Below are 23,117 nucleotides of genomic sequence, written 5' to 3'. Positions count from 1 at the left end.
TTATAAAAACCCTATTGACGTGGCATACTCAAAGCGCGCCAATATTTAGATTGCTGTTTTCAAGAATACTGTTTAAATCATTAAACTATACAAACATTCTATCATTGGACTTCTAACATTTTATATCAAAGAGGCACTCTTTTATTTTCACCCAAATCTTGAATGTGAGCGAAACTTGACACTTCCTTTACACGCTCTGTTCGCAATTCTATTATTCACACCTTGGATACCAGGTTAACACTGCTGTGCCACGCTAAAGCACAGTATTTGTTAAGAAAAGTAAGACGTATGTTATTTAAAGTTTAAGTTCACATTAATGGAAATATATATCTCAAATATGTGATTTAAGCTATCGTTTTTTGTGATTAAGGTCTGTATGTTATTTAAATTCTATTTTATGTTTGTTTGCATATATTAGTCTCTGCTGTTAGTAGAAGGAACATTTATTTGGGATAAAAAGGTGCACAGCACTTATTTTAACGTTACCATGTCTCATTGTAGGTTTCTTTCACATGCAGTAAATTTAGTCTGATACAAGCTTTTTTATTTGTGAACTTCAAGTCATATTGCTTAGATACTTGGCTAAAACAGCATCCTTATGTATGGTGGCATATACTTGCCTTAAGATAGTCTGTTAACGTTTGCAAATTGTTTCGAGCTAACCATTATATTTTTGCAATAGTTATCTAGCTATCGAGTTCATATTCGTGTTAATATTTTGCTACGATAATTATCAAAAGACTAAAAACAGGCTTGGAAGTGCCCAGAAGTGTCACCTATTACCTTTTTATTTAGATGTACAATATTAACAGGTTATCTAGTTATGGTTTGTTAAGTCCACTTAATAAGTAAAATACTAACTGATTTACGTGGTTAGATTCGTATTACAATTTAGATATAAATGTACTTTGGGGTTCTAGCAGTAACTGCTTATCTAGTTATGGTTTGAGAATTCCCCTTTATAAGTTACATACATGTTTAGCGTAATAAGATTCGTGTTACCACTTAGCTATAAATGCATTCCAGATTCAGGCGCAAACATATTATCTAGTTATGGTTTGCGAATTCCAGTAAATAAGTTAAATACCACCTGGTTAATGTAATACGATTCGCGTTACTTATTAAGTTATAATAGGCCACCATACTTAAATGATGTATCTTATATAATTAACATATTATTTTGAAGTCAGGAAAAATCCTTATTATGGATTTTGAAATGTTTATGGTTGTCTATAAAACCACCCAAATAAATAACAATTAAAAATTAAATAAAGCATCTTGTTAAGAAACCAGGTTATTAAGTTTTTTAGCTCACCTGAGCACGTAGGTAGTAGTGTTCAAGCTGAGCTTTTCCTATCGCCCAACTCCCGGCGTCCGTCGTCCGTCCGTCGTTCGTCAACATCTAACGTCATCTCCACCAAAACCATCTGGCCAATTTAGATCAAACTCTTTTTTAAAATTATACAAATAAATGAATTCCATGCACGTAACTGAACTGAAAAAAAAATGAATCTCTTTTATGACAAAATCACAAATTGTTCACAAGTGACACTTACTGGATCGGCGTCATTCAGCAACTGTACCGAGGATAGCGGACATCCTCTCTATTAATGTATTCATTCTCAAGCACAACAAAGCAGGGATAATGAAGAGGGCTTTTCCTTTCCTAGTCATCTACTTCATCATGTTTGCCATAATGGAAGCATGCCGCAACAATGACATCACCATATTAAAATACTAAACATCCGCAAACTGTTTGATACAAAACGCCTGTACTTCGTAACTATGTTATCCCATCCAAAAGATTACTGCCATACAGATGTAAATGATTTCTTACTATGCTGTGTAGCTTGCGGTGTTTACTTGCACATATACAATTGAAACTATAGAGTCGAGCAAAGCTAATTCAAAACTTTACTATGTTCAGAGACACAAAACAAGGGCTTTAACGACAATGAATTAGAGACACGAACGTATAAACATTTCATACACAACTACAAAAACCTCAAACAAATAACTCACGCATCAAAATAGCCTTACCAGTAAATTATTTGTTTACCGCTTTTCAATGTCAGTGAAAGACTAGTCGTTTTGAATCCTGAATCTTCTTGGGGATTACACCTGTTTTGCAATAACCTAAAAATTGTCTCAATGATTTTCAATAATAACAAGATCAGAAATATAAACCTAATAAATAATACATAACAAACCTTTATAATTTACTCCGTTTACCCTCGACTATCAAATTACTGAAAATCAATTCATCAACATGATTCTTCTTAATTATTTGTATAACCTATCTGTCTAACGCAATGCATATTTCACGGTATGACTGAGATGTATTGAAGATATATTATGGTTTGTCGACTCGTAAGGTGCTGTTAGTGACGTATAAACTCAACGAATAAAATAAATGCCATATCAACACATTCCACTACATGGACTTTCGTTTCTCCTACTGTTTTTGTCATACTTTTAGAAACCGGAAATTTGAATTACATATTTCAAAAACACAAAAATGATGTCTTAGTTTTGAAATGTATCAGCTTGTTTTAACTTTAGGCCTGGATGTTAATTAAAACAGACGAAAGGCAGATGTTTTCCCAAATTTAAATCATAAATACAAATCTCGACAGGTGTATTTTTTCTTTTCTGCTGAAAAAATACGAGGTTACGAAACAAGTCTTTTAACTACAATATATTGGGTAGCATTGACCGTCTCGGAAATGCATTTGAAGTTGGTTTCGTCTTTCGTTTAAAACTCATAATACTCATATACTATGACTATAAGACTTTTATATCGATCAATCTTGTGTCAATATTGTTTTTTTTCTTACATACGTTTCTGGATTTTGGGCCAGTATATTAAGTGTCATTAATATATTTTTCAGTTGGATGAAAGCAAGCCATTGAATCAAAGTAATTGGAATTGATAATGGGAGTAGGTAAGTTATCGTCATTCAAATTGTTTTGTACAAAACATGTTAAGAATACATTTTGGTGAGATAATTATCATAAGACTTAATACACACTTGAAAATGACCAAACTTTAGATTTAGAGCATTAACAGGTTTGCTATTTATGGTTTAGCTCTACTGAGCACGTAGCTAGTAGTGTTCAGACTGAGCTTTTCATTTCGCACAACGCCCGGCGTCCGTCGTCCGTCCGTCCGTCGTGCGTCAACAACTAATTTAGATGAAACTTCACCGTTCCAGGGATGGTGCTCTTTTTGAAATTATATAAATTAATGAACTTCATGCAAAACTTTGTTTTCCATGTAACCGAAAAGAAAAAAAACTTTTGATGACAAAATCCATCAGGGCGAGAGCTCAGATATTGTGTAACATTGCTTAGTGGTTTCTTCCACTATTCAAACTATCCCCTGGGCCCACACCCTTGATATTTGTATGTAGCATCTAGTCCGTTCAGATTTAGCCCCTGGGGTCAAAATTGGGCACCGCCCCAGGGGTCACAATTTTCCTTTCAGCTTATGTAAGAAAAGTTTGAAAATATTCTTATCGAAACCGCTAGGCCAACACTTTTGGTATTTTGTATGTAGCATTAAACAGTTGTCATTCACCAAGTTTGTGAAAAGATTGTCTCTGGGGACAAAACTGGCAACGCCCTGGAGTTCATCAGTTTCATAGACTTATATAGGAAAATCTTCTTTTCCTTAACGAAGTGGCGAAGACCTTTGATATTTATTATGTGGCATCATACGATTGCCCTCTACCAATTGTGTTTAAATAATGTCCCCAGGGTCAAAGCTTGTTCTAATGGTTTTGATGTACTTGTTTCTGAAGCATTAGCAATGCAATATACCATGTTACCAAATATCAATGTTGTGCTAGGATGACAAAGACTGTTATCTTTAGACCTTTTGTTATTGAGACATTGCGTGCAGTTTTGCAAATACCTTTCAATGTCTTATTCCTGGATGAGCTATACTGTGAGATTTTGACCCACCTTCTATTTTTGAAGCTACACTAACGAAGCTCGGACCTTTTTTGTACGTTATGTATAAAGCACTATACAAAATGTGCTTTTATGTAAAAAAATATGCTTGGACCTAATTATTTTTACTTTTCAATTAATTAGTTAATGCTCCATTTAAAATCTTTAAAAGTTAGCCCCAAAACAAGCAATGTTGAACTTATTGGCTGTTCCCATGTAATCCATTTGATATAATTTATGCCCCGCGAACAATAAATGCTCTCCCAGCCACATTTCAATGCCGCTTGCATATCATTACTAACTAATAGTTAAGTTCAAGTTTTACTTTATTTGAAATGCATAAATGCTTTAATCCAATGAGAATATATTAAGTAACATGTTTGTGACATAGCTATCAGTTTCGACTGCATTTTTAAACCGCTATATTGAATATACCCGTATGTGTCCACCCCTAAACGTCTTAATGGTAAATGGCCGTTTCTCCCACGATCTCCCACCGAACAAAACAACAACAGAAATACAAAACAAAAATACAAGAAAACAAAACAAAAAACGTTTTAATGAAAAGAAATCACTGCCTCTGAAGATCATTCTAAGGCCGAAAATCGTGGCCTAAGTGAGTGGTCGGTGGTGAGCATTGGGGGTGTGATATATAGAAACGAAAGGGGACTGTACGTGTTAAAGTGGGCTGTATCCGGGGTGCGTGCGACATAAACTTCAAGGGGACCGAACGTGTTAAAGGGGTGCGTATTCTGGCTGCGCGCTTAATAGAAAACAAGGGGACGGTACGTGTTAAGGTGTGTTGTATCGGGGGTATAATCCATAGAAAACAAGAGGACAGTACGTGTTAAGATGGGTGATTAGGGGGTATGATACATAGGGAACAAGGAGATTGCAAGCATTAAAGTGGGATGTATCCGGGGTGCGTGCAACATAAAAAAGGGTACCGAACATGTTAAAGTGGTGAGTATTCGGGCTGCGCGCTTCATAACGTCTAGCAACATCTGCATGTACTTCAACGTTTAGCTAATTGTACATGTACTTCAACGTTAAGCTACTTGTTAATGTACTTCAACGTTTAGCTACTTGTACATCTACTTTAACGTTTAGCTACTTGTACATGTACTTCAGCCTTTAGCTACTTGTACATGTACTTCAACGTTTAGCTACTTGTACATCTACTATAACGTTAAACTATTTGTACATGTACTTCAACGTTTAGCTACTTGCGCATGTACTTCTACGTTTAGCTACTTGTACATGTACTTCTACGTGTAACTACTTGTACATGTACTTCTACGTGTAACTACTTGTACATGTACTTCTACGTGTAACTACTTGTACATGTACTTCAACGTTTAGCTACTTGTACATGTACTTCAACGTTTAGCTACTTGTACATGTACTTTAACGTTTAGCTATTTCTGCATGTACATCAACGTTTAGCAACTTGTACATGTACTTCAACGTTTAGCTGCTTGTACATGTACTTCAATGTTTAGCTACTTGTACTTGTAGTTCAACGTTTAGCTACTTGTACATGTACTTTAACGTTTAGCTATTTCTGCATGTACTTCAACCTTTAGCTACTTGTACATGTACTTCAACGTTTAGCTACTTGTACATGTACTTTAACGTTTAGCTACTTGTACATGTACTTCAACGTTTAGCTACTTGTACATATACTTTAACGTTTGGCTATTTCCGCAAGTACATCAACGTTTAGCTACTTGTACATGTACTTTAACGTTTAGCTACTTATACATGTACTTGAACGTTTAGCTACTTGTACATGTACTTTAACGTTTTGCTACTTGTACACGTACTTTAACGTTAAGCTATTTCTGCATGTACATCAACGTTTAGCTACTTGTACATGTACTTCAACGTTTAGCTACTTGTGCATGTACTTCAACGTTTAGCTACTTGTGCATGTACTTCAACGTTTAGCTACTTGTACATGTACTTCAACGTTTAGCTACTTGTACATGTACTTCAACGTTTAGCTACTTGTACATGTACTTTAACGTTTAGCTACTTGTACATGTACTTCGATGTTGAGCTATTTGTACATGTGCTTCAATGTTTAGCTACTTGTACATGTACTTCAACGTTTAGCTACTTGTGAATGTACTTCAACGGTTAGCTACTTGTACATGCACTTCAACGTTTAGCTACTTGTACATGTGCTTTAACGTTTAGCTACTTGTAAACGTACTTTAACGTTTAGCTATTTCTGCAAGTACATCAACGTTTAGCTACTTGTACATGTACTTCAACGTTTAGCTACTTGTACACGTACTTTAACGTTTAGCTATTTCTGCAAGTACATCAACGTTTAGCTACTTGTACATGTACTTCTACGTGTAACTACTTGTACATGTACTTCTACGTGTAACTACTTGTACATGTACTTCTACGTGTAACTACTTGTACATGTACTTCTACGTGTAACTACTTGTACATGTACTTCTACGTGTAACTACTTGTACATGTACTTCTACGTGTAACTACTTGTACATGTACTTCTACGTGTAACTACTTGTACATGTACTTCTACGTGTAACTACTTGTACATGTACTTCTACGTTTAGCTACTTGTGCATGTACTTCAACGTTTAGCTACTTGTACATGTACATCAACGTTTAGCTACTTGTACATGTACTTCAACCTTTAGCTACTTGTACATGTACTTCCACGTTAAGCTATTTCTGCATTTACTTCAAAGATTAGCTTCTTCTGCACTTGCAACAACATGCATTGTGTTCCAAATTGCCTTGTGCAACCATATGAAATAATCTCCATTCATATATTGAGCAGTATCCTGTTATAGCATCCAATCCAGCCGAGTACAACAAAATGCGGTTATTCCTCCCTTCTGCTTTGTGTAACAACAGACAGTTTAGTCCTACGCAAGCCTTGCAAAACAAAATACCATGATTTCCTCTTTCTGTTTGTGTACCAGCTTGCAGATTTCCATCACTCCTGCTTCGTGCAACAAAATACAGTTAGTTCCTCCTGCATTTTCCAGCAAATATGCAGATATCTCTCATTCTTACTGTCGTGTCCAACAACTCATTGTCTCCCCTCTGTCATATAACAAAAAGCATGCTCTAACTGTATCAGAAGAACGTGCATGTTAATGTGTACATGTATTATCGTATCCTTGTTTTAAATGAGTCTTAAATATCCTGACAGTTTTGTTAAAGCGCATAACCAAAGTTTTGGCTGGACTAGTTACAAATCATGACAGTTGTTTCAAACCCGTAATAATTATAATTACGATCGATTTACTCGTTAAAAAGACTTTAATTACGAGAGTCAAATAGAAGGTCGGACATTTCTAGAGATTTCAAAGACATGGTGCCAAAGGTTCGGTGTGTTGACTGTGCTCAAAACACAAACGCATACATGTTGAGAATCTAACACACTGATACCACATGTTATAACTCGGGGCCTAAACACTGACACACAAGCCCTTTCGTGAACAACGAGAGAGGTACAACATGTTCTCCAAAACCATTGAAAATCCTTCTATTTCTCTTTGACAAAACGGCATTCTATTATACACCACGTATTGTCCGTTCTCTTAAATATTCCAATGCTTTGAAAGAAGTCAAACAATCAACGCATTACAAATAATATACGGTTTTATTACCATTGCATATCTAACATTTTATATTTACAAACTACTTGAGCCTTTTATGTTCTGTCTTTATCCTGTGTCTACGTTAACGATATAATTTCTACTCCATATCTTTCGATATTATTTAAAAGGCGTAATCCTTGAAATTATAATGTTATATTTACATACTTATGGTTAAACCATGCTATGGAGAGAAGTTGTGTACATTTTATAAGAATAAGAACGGAGAGTTGTCTTTTTCAGTGAGTAAAGTATGCATGCACGTTTTGTATAACTTTAAATTTTAGCAAACACTATTGAACAATTTAACACGGTCGATATCTCTTCAACCAACGTTTAAGTGTATATTTGTGAACTGTAATTGGCACAAGAACTTTCAATTAGTGAAGGATAATGATCGGTAATGCAATATGCTACTTCTAGGTTTAGGCTTCATTTTTTAGCTCGATGTTTTTGTCGCTGCTGGCATTGTCGCCATAGTAGTTATTCAAAACCCAATCAATGGAAAAGGATCTCTATCCCTTTTTATATCAAATTTCAACATATTGCCTGAGAAATACGGGTATGCACTACACGATCCATAACTGGCGTGTATACATATATTTACATGAAGCTTAACTTTTTATATGGAATGCAGAAAACAAAATGTCAGGACCAAGATATCATCACCTACATAGACTTACTTAACTTGTTCACCCATGTTCAGCCAATATACGCAAAAGGTTAAGAAATTATCAGATTGTATCGCTGGAACGAAACGTTTTTGCACCGACGAAAACCGCTACGTCAATAATTAATGTAATAGATGATCTGAATTTGGAAGATAATGACCAATTGATCGATGAAATTTTAATAATTGCCATTCATTTACCTATTTACCAATTTAAAATCTGACTATTTCTTTGTCGTTAATTTGACGCAAATCATTGTATAATGGTTTCAAAAGATATCTTTCAACGATAATCATACATCAAATTCGCTGCTTACGTACTGTCTGGACTTCCTTAATAAAACTTGATAGATATTGAACCATGTGACCCTTTACAGTGACACCGTGATCATTGCTGGGTAATGCACTTATTTCCGGAATTCCTTAAGCATGATTGAACTGAAAATATATCAATTTTATATTGCCGCAGAACAGTGCACGTATGGACAGCATACGAGGTCATTACACAGGTTTTAAAAGCATGGGGTTTCATTATCAAAAGAACATATTGTTTATCATCAATAAATGAGATGAACATAAACGGCAATTGTTTTAGATACATTCCTGACCTATTATCAAATATTTATATCGCAACTTCCATTTCTCGGACACCACACACTTTGACCAGCACAATTGCGTTCATACCCCGATAATGACATCAACCCCGCAATTCATTCCTTAAATATACTCGTCCAAGAGTACTTGTAACTCGGAGATTGTGTATATAAGGTATTCATTTATTCAATGATATTAATATTCATGCATAGGTCTTTTAAAATGTTTGGTTCACAATAAAGAAATCCAATACATTATGAACAAGAAAATAGCAATGAATGATTCCTTTGGTTTAATCTTTTATGCTTTACATCCCTTGATCGATATTTCTGATTGATGACAAATCCTGGTATAAATAGGATAGTTCGTACAATGAAATAATTACTATTTATTAAATGACACAATCTTTACGAGTGGTTTCGTTCAATTGATATGACAAGGACATAATCGAATCACTGATTCTACTCTCTAAAGTCTTGTTGTGCAGGGTTGGAGTCTTGTTGTGCAGGGTTGGAGTCTTGTTGTGCAGGGTTGGAGTCTTGTTGTGCAGGGTTGGAGTCTTGTTGTGCAGGGTTGGAGTCTTGTTGTGCAGGGTTGGTGTCTTTTTGCATGTATCCCTCTAGTTCTGCCCTTTACATATTGTATAGTCAAGGTTCTTCTTAATTTCTTTTTTATATTTGTTTTTAAAAATAAAACATTTTCTTTTTTATAAAATTCTTAAATTGTATACGTTTCGATGCAAACAATTTTGAAATATATTAAATGTTTCACCTTGAACGGACATCTAGATATTGAGTTTGAACAGTACGTTCTAGAGGCGTGGGCGTATAAATGTCAAATGACTTTGAGGTAGTATCTGAGTAAAAGTAAATGATATTACAATACTTATGTCATACACTGAATAAATCAGTAAACAAAAGCGGGTCCAGGGGTGTGTGAGTGTTGGAGGGTGGGAGAGTAATGCAATATAGGAATGTAAAGTAACTAAATACGCCCAAAATGCAACATTTTGGACTCGAAAATTGCTAAAATGTAATTGAGGGAGTAATACTAAATACTAAATACCAAACTGTTTTCATTTCGGTGTGAGGGGCGCATGTCAAAAGCTTACACCCCTAAGTTGCACCACCTCTAACGTCAAATTATTGATGCGCCCCTGGTATACCATTTAATGTAATTGGTAATATGATAACCACGTTTAAGGAAGACAAGGGGAATATTTAAGCAAAAACATATCGATATGAGAATTCATAATATACAGCTGATGTTTATTTAATCTGACCCTTAACCTTTTATGAAGTTTTAATTTCAAGCTTTCTCATGAGTTAATCATTTTTGCCTAGTTGGATTGCAAATTTGAAGTATGGTTCAGTGGTTTAAATGTAAAGCCTGCTGGCAAAATGTAAGAAAAGAGCCTCGTTCATTTATGTTTGCATTATCATAATTATCTGTCAATTTGAGAAAAATTTGACGGTCAAATTTTGCGTGAGTTTAAGATGCATTAATGTGAACTTGACGATATGCATGCTTGATATCTGAAATGTAAATTTAAATGGTCCGAATTTTCGTTATAATTACAAATGTTGAATTATCTTAAGTTTGGAATTGGTCTTTTTAGAAGGAATCGAATTAGAAATCGACAAGGTAGAACGCTTCAACTGATGGAATCCTGTTTTTATAATCAGGTATAATCGAAATAACTTTCATTGCAATACTTTGCAAAAATTCCAGTTTTTCATATAAACATGAAAGGAATACAATAATAAGAACATGTGATTTAATTTTTTTCATATAAATATAAATGAACGTCAATCATTTTAAATCATTACCTTTCATTGTTTACTGTTTTATTTGTTTGGATTGCAACGATAGTCCAATATACGAGAAGAAAAAACAATCCCAGAGGCCCGTATCATTATCAAACGTTCTTCGTTACTTTAACCTGTAAGAATTATACATGTTGAATGGCTCTAATATGTTTTGTTGATTATATTACTGACTAAAATCTTCACAGATATATATCGAACTCACGCAAGTAGGACATGATCGTTTCACATTATGTGACACGGCCCTTGCGCTCGAAAAAGTTAACATGTAATGGCCCTACATGATTGACACATACGGAACAGCGACAATAGTGTACTTGATGTTTGTTTGTTTATTTGAGTTTATCAAGGTCTGCCCGCACCCATTGGCTGCATTATGGCTTGACCCCGCCGTGACGCCATCACGACTTGAATTGTGGTTAAATGTCATAAGTGACATGAGATAGAAGTGACAGAAATTCGCAGTCAAATCCAGACATATGAAGACAAGATGAGATACAAGAAATCCGGGTGCGATACCCTAGCTCTTTGCGAAGATAACTCTTGGTACTTTAACGTGCTCGGTGTAAAGCACCGTTACACGGGATACAACTTTCCTGGGTTGAATTAGTACTGACTACACCACTTTTCCAAGCACTACCCTTTAAATGCCGAACGCCAGGCAAGGGAGCTATTTGTACCTACTTTAAACAATTTTCGGTATGATGCGGCCTGCGATCGAACCCATGACCTCTCGCTCCGTATGCGGACGCCTTAACTACAAGGCCACGAAGACGGTACTTGATATGGTACGGTGCCACTTAAATAGCAAACAGGCTGCCAAAAATGTTGAATGTCTGAATAATAACTTCAAATTACGTTATTTAAGGTTGCTTGTTAAAGAAATCAATTTGAATAGTTTATTCAAATTATAATGAGCATACATTCATAGTCTAAGGCTATTAATATTTAAAAAATGTTTTCCAAGGCTTGAACAAGTCGGCTTGTATTACAAGTATAGATAATTGAGCTTTAAACGTTCGAATTATCTTCTCGTATTTAGATATAAATAATGCTCTTAATCGTGATTTAACCAATATGTAAAACGATCTTGATATTAAATATGACCAAACAGAATTTTAAACGTTTAAAGTTTTTGTGAAGCCCGATTATTACCCGGTCTTAAATTTGAAGCTATTGATTTGCAAATTTCAGTGTATCAAACTTGAGAACGAATTGCATTTCGAAATTGCAATGTTCGATTTTCAAATTCTTTGCATTAACAGCAGTGTTTCATAACATAGGATTCTTCAAACTGTAATCGGCAGAATAACGTTTACCACATGCCTCATAAGCAACAAACATATTAGGAAAACAACCATAGTATGCTCGTCATCTTGTCAATTATGTGCTCGCTAGTTCACGCAGAAAATGACCAAGACCGTAGGGGTGTCTATCCAAGAAAGACACAAGCACTGACCATTTGCAAAATGTTTAAACTGGCAATACGCATTTATGTACGAGTTAGCTATGAAGGAACAACGAAATTAAGAAAACGAAGCTCGTTTTAATAATTCCCGTGAGGCCAGAGCCCATTAAGACCCTGATAAACATTCAACTAGCATGTTACAAGCATGTACGAGTATACAATTAACGAACAACCCGAACCTATACATTACTCTCGTTTGATGAAGTTCTTGAGGCGAGACCCAACTTAAGTCATGTCATGGTAAGCCAGCGAGACAAGTGACAATCGTCTTCGAGAACTCCATCGAGAAATCTCATATATAACAATTATATGCAGTCATTATTGTGTGTGTTTGTGTGAATGCGGTCGTGCGCATGTGCGCACGCGCGTGCGTGTCGTTGTGTGTTATTTAATAATGTGCACGTTATGTCATGGGGTCATTTTGAAGAAGCGATAATTAAACCGGAAGAAGCAATTACTGTGTTAGAAATTAAGAAACTCGAACTCGAACGCATACCAAACATAGTACAGTTTTATGCACGTAGAAAAAGATCAGTATATTTGATTTCATCAGGGATAATTACTGTTATTAAGAATAATGTTTAAATCATATAACTGCACATAATAAACTAAACTTTGAACTTTAAACATTTTATATCAAAGAGGCATTATTTTCTTTTCACCACGATATTGAAAATGAGCGAAACTTGACACTTCCTTTACACGCTCTGTTCGCAATTATATTATTCACACCTTGGATACCAGGTAAACACTGCTGTGCCACGATAAATGCACAGTATTCGTTTAGTAAAGTAAGACGTCAGTTTTTTGTAGTTTAAGTTCACATTTATGGAAATATTTATCTCAAATATGTGATAAAGGTATGTGTGTTATTCAAATTGTATCTATTTAATGTTTGTTTGCATGTATTAGATTCTGCTGTTAGTAGAAGGAAATGCATTTAGGGAAATAAAACGAATAACGTTTATATTTATGGATTTATTTCCCATTGTAAATTTCTTTTCATATAAGAATCAAGATGATTTGTTTTTCATTGTAGATTTCAAGTCATATTGCTAAGATAGTTGGCTTAAATGTCAGAAAAAAACTTCTTATTGTGGATTTTGAAATGTTTATGGTTGTTTATAAAACCATCAAAAGAAAAAAGAAAGAAACAAACATCTTGTTTAGAAACAAGACATGCTAAGTTATTAGCCCACCTGAACACGAAGTGCTCAGGCTGAGCTTTTCCTACCGGTCATTTTCCGGCGTTCGTCGCCCGTCCGTCCGTCGTCCGTCAACAACTTACGGCATACCCGCCTAAAACACCTGTTCAATTTAGATGATACTTCACTGGTATGTTTCGTGGATGGTGCTATTTCAATAAATATATGTTCTTGAGGACTTAAATTCAAGTGTACAAATGAAATATTATTGTATATATTTTCCTTTACTCTCCTTTCACTGATTAAACAAATACTACTGATGGTTATACTTAATATTCAATACATGATCCATTATTACCCTGCTATTAAAACAGCAACGGTTAACATAACAGACAATTCGATATCAACGGACTTTTTTAAAACTTACAAAAGAAAGTTTGTGCCTTATTTCAAGTATGTTATAGTCCATATTTCTGAATATGAGAACTACTTTTATCATTTACAAAATAATGGTTCATCTGCATAACACTTCTCCTAAACACAGTCTTTATGTGAATGAAGTTTGATATCAATACCTCAAAAAAGATGAGGTGAAATAAATAAAAGGAGCCCAGGACAGAATGACGGACAGGTGGGATATGTGATTTCGATATGACAATGGTTTATCTACACTGGTTTACATGAACAATTGCTCATACTCGATTACTTGTGCGTAAATTGTTTTAAGAATTATAATATGAAAGATCGAACTGCTGAGTAAGGTGTGGGATTTTACAGGCGTGTACTATAGAAAGTTACCAATAAGATACTTTTGTTTAACGAAACTATGAAAACAAAGAATAATCAAAGTGCTGAAAGCGCTGATGGACTAGGGCTTCATTCAGGGGAATGTTGGTAACTGTGAATTTCTCAATGCTGTAAAATCAGACTTATACAATATAAATTTACATGTCTGGCGTATGATAACCAAAATACACATAGTACTGTATTTCCAAACAATGAGCATTATAATTTATTTAACCAACACCTTACACATGGGACTACATATCAAACATCAATGGTAGACGCCTCATGGTTTCAGTCAAGAAGACTTTCAAATACTAAATTACTACACCAGCATAAAAAACAAGAACCTACAGGATCAGGATAGAACAATCTTGGTAAATAGCCACTAAATATATATGGCTACATGTATATACAAATAAATATAAGTCGTCGCCTTACGCATTGTCATTGTGACTTTTAAACACGGCTCCCCTGTAGCAATTACCATGCCAATTTGCTATAACCGTTTATCCGCCTTTTGCACATAAAAAATGACATGCGACGTCATAGTCACTGGTTAAAGCGGCTTCCTTATAGTAATTTACCTGGTTTTGTTTTCCGTCCGACTATCTCTCCATTGAACTTATATTGCCGGAATGCGGCGTCTTTAGGACTAATTAAAGAGACTTATATCATGTTTATTTATTCCGTCCATCTATTTGTCGTTTGTTTAACATAAGCGTTGATATAAGGACATTTGAAAACGACTCTCCGGTAGTAATTACCTGGTCAATTTGTTCCGCCCGTCTTGTGAAAGAGGCTTTACGCGTTGATATAAGGACATTTGAAAACGACTCTCCGGTAGTAATTACCTGGTCAATTCGTTCCGCCTGTCTTGTGAAAGAGGCTTTCCGATAGTTATTACCCGGTTTAAATATCCCTTTGGTCCATCCGACGTTTGCACATGTCTAAAGACATTCGGCGTCATTCGGACTTGTTAAAGGGGCTCTCCCATAGTAATCATCCTGTCTAGTTGCTCCGTCTGTCCATCCGTCGTTTGAACATGTACAAATATATGCGGCGTTTTTCGGAATTATTAAAGGTGCTCTTCGGTAGTAATTGCAGTTACGTGTTAAATGTGTGTGAAAGACACTGTAAGACTTCAATGGTGTTATTGACTTTTCGGTGTCCGGCCATTACGCTACAGTCTCGAATGCAAGTTTGTGATATGTGCTGAGCGTCCTTAGCAATAATGACAAGGTTTTAGCAAGGAGAGATATTAGGGTACAAATGTGTTTACTTAAATATAAGTAACGCCGACCAATGAGCGTCTTATGACGTTTCTTCTTAATATTAAACAAATTGGATTGGAAATACTTCTGTTATTTAATTACGGTCTCAAAGTCCTTTTGATAAACCCAAAGATTTAAAATAAGAATGATCAATAAGCCTGAATACATTCATTTCAATATAATCATAGTTATATGATCGAATATTGTTCAAATGCAAATAGAAACGAAACAAAAGATTGATCTGAAATGGGGACCAATAGTTTACAAATTCTTCAGAATTCTATTATTTATTTTTTTCTATGGTATATTTAAGAGGCGCATTGCGAAGCTTGTGTAAATTATGAAATATGATATTTATTTTTGTCTATGATTTTGAAGTTTAGTAAGTATAAAAGGACAACCAAAGAAGACCATTTACATTGTATGTGCGGCTCTAGAAATAGAAATAATCAATATTCGATTAAGTGACAATTATGGAATGAATTGATCTTGTTTAAAAAGAAGACAAGTTTACATTTTGCTAAGAGTGTAATTGAATGTTTCATTCCATCAGTAAATAACATAATATAAACTTTATTTTTTTTTACTTTCAACAGCGGCGCTAGTTCTTATTATCATTATATCTTACTGTATTTGGTAAATGGTGTATTCATTGATTCAGTTAATAAACATAAATATTGCACAAAATATGACAATAATAAATAGGACGTTTACATCTGTGATTTTTTTGCTAGAAATATGTAGGCACGAATCTTTGCATTTAGGTGATACGGAAATATAAAGATACAGTACGAACAAACAACATACTATTACAAAATTACGATATAGTGCCATATATGGCCATATCACTACTCTACTTCCTTAGGCCTGTTCGTGGTAAGGCACTGTATAACTTATGAATGAGTGATTAACAATGGCATAAAAACGCCATATCATTACGTGAGTTACTTTATAGTGAGACACTGGATAGCTTATTAGTGAATGATTGACAGTGAAATATAAGGTCGTACCATAATAAACTAACTTAGGCTAGTTTGTTTTGGAACACTGGATTGCTAGTGATTGAATGACTAACAGTGATATAAAAGGTCGTACCATAACAAACTAACTTAGGCAAGTTTTTGTTGCAACACTGGATAGCTATTGAGTGAATGACTGACAGTGAGATATATGGTCGTACCATTAAAAACTAACTTAAGATAGTATGTGTTGGAACAATGGCTTGTTACTAGGTGAATGACTAACAGTGAGATAAAAGGTCGTACCATAACGAACTAACTTAGGCTAGTTTGTGTTGGAACACTGGATAGCTATTGATTGAATGACTTACAGTGAAATCAAAGGTCGTACCATAACAAACTAACTTAGGCAAGTTTTTGTTGCAACACTGGATAGCTATTGAATGAATGACTAACAGTGGGATATATGGCCATACCATTACAAACCTAACTTAGGCTAATTTGTTGTGATACACTAGGTAGCTAATGAGTGAATCACAGACAGTGAGATATAATGTCATACCATTACAAAATTACCATAGTCTAGTTTGTGATGAGACAAAATATTTAATGAGTGAATGACTAACCGTGAGATATAAGGTCGTATTATTACAAAAGTACCATAGTTTAGTTCATTGTGAGACCCTGGATAGCTAATAAGTGAATAACTGACAGGGAGATATAAGGCAAAACCATAATAAATTATCTTTGCCGTCATATTTCGGGAAACGCACAATAAATGTATCATTGGCGGTATGTCATACTTGGTGTAATATGGGCTCAGCAAAAAGCAGCTGATTATTTGTTACGACTATATATATATAGGCATCTAAATATTTTCATTATGACAAACGAAGTCTACCTCAAAACATTTTAATTATGAGCCCTGGTTATCTCTCATTCACTTCGTATCTCATTATTATCCTTGGTCAAAAGTGCAGTGATGAAAGAGTTTCTGTTGTATTGAGAGGAGTTATTGATTTGGTTTCAAAGCATTTGTTGGGATCCTTAACTCATTGTTTGTATTTTTAAGTTGTCGGCATTTAGTTTGAGACACTAGTCTTTAGAAATTCTACATTTTTTGAAGATAATGGTATGCTTCCTCATCTAACATAGGCAAGTTCTTTCAAGTTCAATTTAGTTTAAATCGACATTAAGGTAAGATATGCGGTAAAAAGCCGACGGAGGCATTTAATGTATTAGCATAATATTTACCCCTATCAGTGACAATAATAAAAAATTATAGTGCCTGTCATTTATATTTAGACCGTCATATCGTAGACCAACGGATCGTCGTTATTGCTATGCCATGAGTAATCGCCAATATGTAAAATTATAATTGCAAAACATGTGCATCATGTTTATAACTCAAAATAAACACTTCTTCTTACTAATATAAATTTCGATGACATAGAGAGAAAATATATTTGTACTGTTTTGAAGATAAAATGCATATACCTTTCCTTAGAACTCAAAAACAAATATATTGAAAAACAACACTTCAAATACTTAAAGCTTTAATAGATGTGTGTTTTTTCAGAAACAAATGTTAATGATTGCAATCTATTTTCAAGATTCTTCTTAAAAAAACATTACTCTCGTTTATTTGCTTAAGTGCTAATTTTACAATATTACCATCGGTGACATTTTAGCAAACCTATTTTCAAATACGTCTTTGCGTTTATGTTATGGCAATGAAACAACTATTTAATATATGTTAATGATTATAATCTCATCTGTCTGACGTTTGTTTGCGAATGAAAGATGAACCAGTATGAGATTGAAACCCAGTACAAATAAACATCAGCTGAATAATGACAAGCACCTGACGTTATCTGATATAAACCCAATACAACTGCCATTGAAATGTTTGATAATTAAAATATGTTCAATACCTTTATGAATAATTCACAATCTGCATGTAATGGTTTGCTATATGATCTATTTCTGTCTAAGATATACTTGAAGTTTACTTAAACCCGCTCGTCTGTAAAAAAAAAACATACACACACCCACAACGTGACAAATGCTTTCATTGTTCTCCGTCCGTAGTAGATTTAAAGAAAGCGTAGAGCTAAGCATTTGATAGGGATGTTATATGATATGACTTCTTTGTATAGGATTGCGGAGTTCAATAATAATTTAATGTGATTCATTAGGTTCCTTCTGAGAGCAAATAACGACTTTCGAGTATCACGTCAAATACTTGATAATTAATAATAAAAGGACACTCATAGACTACCATTTACACTGAATGTGTTTGGGCGACGGCAAAGTTGTGATATGTCGATGAATGTCCTTGGCAATTATGACAAGCTGGTGCAAGATTGTGATTAGCCGCTGAACGTCCATGGCAATAATGAAACTCTATTGCAATTTTAGATAATTCGCTAAACATCCTTGGCATTAATAATAATCCGATGCAAGTCTGTGAAATGCCGCTCAACATCTTGAGTAGTAATATAACAATTTGATGCAAGTTTGTGATATGTCGCTGAACGTCCTTGGCTATAATAACAATCTGATGCAAGTTTGTGAAATGTCGCTATTTGTCCTTGGCAATAATGACAATCTGATGCAAGTCTGTGAAATGTCGCTTAATGTCATTGGCTGTAATGAAAAAGGTTTGCAAGTTTGTGAAATGTCGCTTAATGTCATTGGCAATAATGAACATTTTCTGCAAGTTTGTGAAATGTCGCTATATGTCATTGGCAGTAATGAAAATTTTCTGCAAGTTTGTAAAATGTCGCTATATGTCATTGGCAGTAATGAAAATTTTCTGCAAGTTTGTAAAATGTCGCTATATGTCCTTGGCTGTAATGAAAAATTTCTGCAAGTTTGTGAAATGTCGCTATATGTCCTTTGCGGTAATAAAAAATCTGATGCAAGTTTGTGAAATGTCGCTATATGTCCTTTGCGGTAATAAAAATCAGATGCAAGTTTGTGAAATGTCGCTATATGTCGTTGGCAGTAATGACCATCTGATGCAAGTTTGTAAAATGTCGCTATATGTCATTGGCAGTAATGAAAACTTTCTGCAAGTTTGTGAAATGTCTCTATATCTCCTTGGCTGTAATAGCAATCTGATGCAAGTTTGTGAAATGTCGCTATGTGTCAATTGGCTGTAATGAAAATCTGATGCAAGTGTGTGAAATGTCGCTATGTGTCATTGGCTGTAATGAAAATCTGATGCAAGTTTGTGAAATGTCACTAAACGTCTTGAGCAGTAATGACCATCTGATGCAATTTTGTGATATGTCACTGAACGTCCTTGGCTATAATGAAAATCTGTTGCAGGTTTGTGATATGTCGCGGAATGGTCTCGGCATTGATGACAATCTGATGCAAGTTTGTGATATTTCTATATATGTCCTTGGCTGTAATGACAATCTGATGCTAGTTTGCGATCTGTGCTGAACGTCATTGACTATAATGACAATCTGATACAAGTTTGCGATCTGTCGCTGAACGTCATTGGCTATAATGACAATTTGATGCAAGTTTGCGATCTGTCTCGGAACGTCATTCGCTATAATAACAATCTGATGCAAGTGAGCGATCTGTCGCTGAACGTCCTTGGCTATGATAACAATCTGATGCAAGTTTGCGATATGTCGCTGAATGTCCTTTGCTATGATAACAATCTGATGCAAGTTTGCGATCTGTCGCTGAATGTCCTTGGCTATGATGACAATCTGATGCAAGTTTGCGATCTGTCGCTGAACGTCCTATGCTATGATGACAATCTGATGCAAGTCTGCGATCAGTCGCCCAACGCCCTTGGCTATGATGACAATCGTGTGCTGAAATTAATCAGCATCTCAAAATATTTTTATTAACATTAGGATTTTAAGTAAGAATTAAACAGCAGCCAAAATACATTCATTTTAGTATTGTTTAGTACGTATGTGGACAACTACAGAAACAAGCTTAGTAGCAAAATATTTGAACATAAACCCGGTTTAAAAGCACTTGGTAAACGAAAGTTATATGATCGAATTCTGTTCAAATAAAAAAAAGAGTGATCTGAATTGGGGACAAATAATATACAACTTCTTCTATCGATTTTAGTCCTTAAGTACATTTAAAGAGGCGCATACCGTATCATTTGTAAGCGATAAAATCTGATCTTTCTCTTTTTTGTATACCATTTTAAAGTGTGGTTATTATTGAAGGACAATCATTGACATTGTGCGTGTAAAATTATTTAAAATTCGATTAAGTGAGAAATATAGACAGAACGGATTGTATTTAAAAAGTAAGTCATTTTACATTCTGCTATGCGTGTTTTTGTTTATTAAATTTTCCAGTTGACGATTCCGTCAGTTAATACTAAACTATGAACTTAAATATTAATCTTTTTCAAGCGACGCAAGTTATCATCATTTTTATATCGTCTAAATTACACAATAATAATTGTCAATGGTTAACATACACATTATTATATTTTTTCCGCCTGTGGTAGATTTAGAGAGGCGCATACCGAAGACTTTGTAAGGGATGAAATATGATATCATTTCTTCATATAGAATAGTGAAGTTTAATAACAATATTATGTTATTCATTAGGTGATTAAATATTGGCTTAGTTATCCGTCCGAGGTCAGCAATACTGGGCACTACTGCTTACCAAGAGCAGGTTTACGACATGGTGATTAAAACCAGCTTATATCCTTCTAAACATATTATTGAATCTTACAGGATTTCCCTTTTTCATTCATGTATTCAGCTTTTCTAGACTTGACTTTGCTGATTTTAAAATGCATCATTGATAGTGACATTGTGCAGGCTAATGAAAAAAGTCACTGCACTGTGCATTCTAAAGAAGCATATATAGTTCCGATATTATTGACCAAATTTTCTGCCAAAAGTTCAAGAATGTTTTCACCTTTTACGTCCATTTTTTGGATAGTGACATTGTGCAGACTAATGAAAAAAATCACTGCACTGTGCATTCTAAGGAAGCATATATAGTTCAGTGATTATTGAGCAAATCTTCTGCCAAAAGTTCAAGAATGTTTTCACCTCTTACGTCCATTTTTTTGGTTTCCAAAAATCTGATTGTCATCAAAACCACTGACAGGTAAAACACAATTGCAACACAAACGTATACAACATTTATATAGGCTAGAAATTCAAAGTAACATTTAAAACAAGCCAAACGTTATTTTTTTTAAAGTCGGTAAAACGAAATATTACGACTGAGGAATTTTATAATTAACAAGCATTCTCGTATAAGGGTGCCTTTTGACAGGTAATGCAAATGTGTCATTCCTTGCATTCCGTATTTGGCGAGTAGTAGTAGACTACTATTCACATTGTACGTGTGTACGCAATCAGAGATAACAATTTTTTAATACTGAATTTAGTAAGACATTTAGAACTAACGGAATTGTGATTATAAGTTAATTTGCAGTCTACTTAGATTACCTGTCTGTTTGTTTCGACCCTCAATCGTTTGCACATTATCTCATATAAATTGTTTGCTTGTCTGTTTGTTTCGTCCTTTCATACGTCGATTGCACATGCACAAAAACATGCTGCATAATTAGGACTTGTGAAAGCAGTTCTCTATAGCGTCGGACCACCCCTCGTTTTGACATATACTGAATACATGCGGTGCCATTATGACTTTTAAAAACGGCCTATAGCAGTAACCCTTTCCAATTGTAACGTCCGTTTATCCGTCGTTTGCACTTAAAAAATGACATGCGACGTCATAGTCACTTGTGGAAGCGGCTTCCCTATAGTATTTTATCTGGTTTTGTGTTCCGTACGTTCATCTGTCCATTGCACATAAAGTTAACGACTCGCGACGTCTTTAGGAATAATATAAGAGACTTATATTAATTACCCTGCCTATTTATTCCGTCAGTCTTTTCGTCTTTTCACATACGTTTACCACATTCTATGATATAAGGACATGTGAAAACGAATGCAGCGTCATTAGCACTTATGAAAAAGGCTCTCGGTTGGTTATAACTCTGTCCATTTGTTCCGCCTGTCTACCCGTCGTTTCACATGTACAAAGACATGCGGCGTCATTCGGACGTGTAAAAGCAGCTTTCCTATAGTAATTACCCTGTCTTTATGTTCCCTCCGTCTATCCGTCGTTTGCACATGACTAAAGTTATGGGGCGTCATAAGGACTTGTAATAGAGGCTCTCCCATAGTAATCACCCTGTCTAATTGTTCCTTCCGTCCATCTGTCGGCTGAAAGTGTACAAAGACATGCGATGTCATTCGGAATTGTGAAAGCGGCTCTCCTGTAGTTATTACCCTGTAATTGCCTGTCAGTTAGCTGTACAATGGCATTTGATAAATAGCGGCATTTTGTTCAATGGTGGCCTTTGCGAAACAGGGGCAATTTGCTTAACGGTGGCCTTTGCGAAACAGTGGCAATTTGCTTAACGGTGGCCTTTGCACCTGCAGAATGTGGACGCAATTGCGGTAGGGTTAGGGTTAAACCGTATGTACGGCTGCCAGCTGCCAATTGGCAGCCAGTTAACAGTTGGCAGCCAGATGGCAGCCTGTAGCCAGTAAACAGTTGGCAGCCAGCTGACAATTGGCAGCATTTGGCAGCCAATTTATACTCAGCCCTATAGAGCCTAGCTCGCCCTTTGGCAGCCGCCTTTTGTACGGCTGCCAGCTGCCAATTGTCAGCTGGCTGCCAGTTAACAGTTGGCAGCCAGCTGGCCGCCTGTAGCCAGTTAACAGTTGGCAGCCAGCTCATAATTGGAAGCCAGTTTACAGTTGGCA

The 23,117-nt window shown here is 35.2% G+C and overlaps 1 protein-coding gene across 6 annotated transcripts in view; it reads left to right on the top strand.

The window, feature by feature from the left end:
- Positions 1–23,117, top strand: part of LOC128221930 (uncharacterized) — a 161,580-nt gene that overhangs the window by 20,279 nt on the left and 118,184 nt on the right. For 4 of the 6 annotated variants that reach the window (XM_052930620.1, XM_052930619.1, XM_052930621.1 and 1 more), the window contains one exon: positions 2,892–2,945. The gene's annotated coding sequence lies outside the window, so the exon portion shown is untranslated. Of the gene's footprint in view, positions 1–2,891; positions 2,946–12,936; positions 13,020–23,117 lie in introns of those variants that run through there. The other 2 variants (XM_052930625.1, XM_052930626.1) reach the window with 1 other exon arrangement.

Source organism: Mya arenaria, chromosome 16 (genome assembly GCF_026914265.1).
Source record: "Mya arenaria isolate MELC-2E11 chromosome 16, ASM2691426v1".
Classification (NCBI taxonomy): domain Eukaryota; kingdom Metazoa; phylum Mollusca; class Bivalvia; order Myida; family Myidae; genus Mya; species Mya arenaria.
Note: the sequence above shows the minus strand (reverse complement) of the source record. Positions and strands in the feature narration are given on the sequence as shown.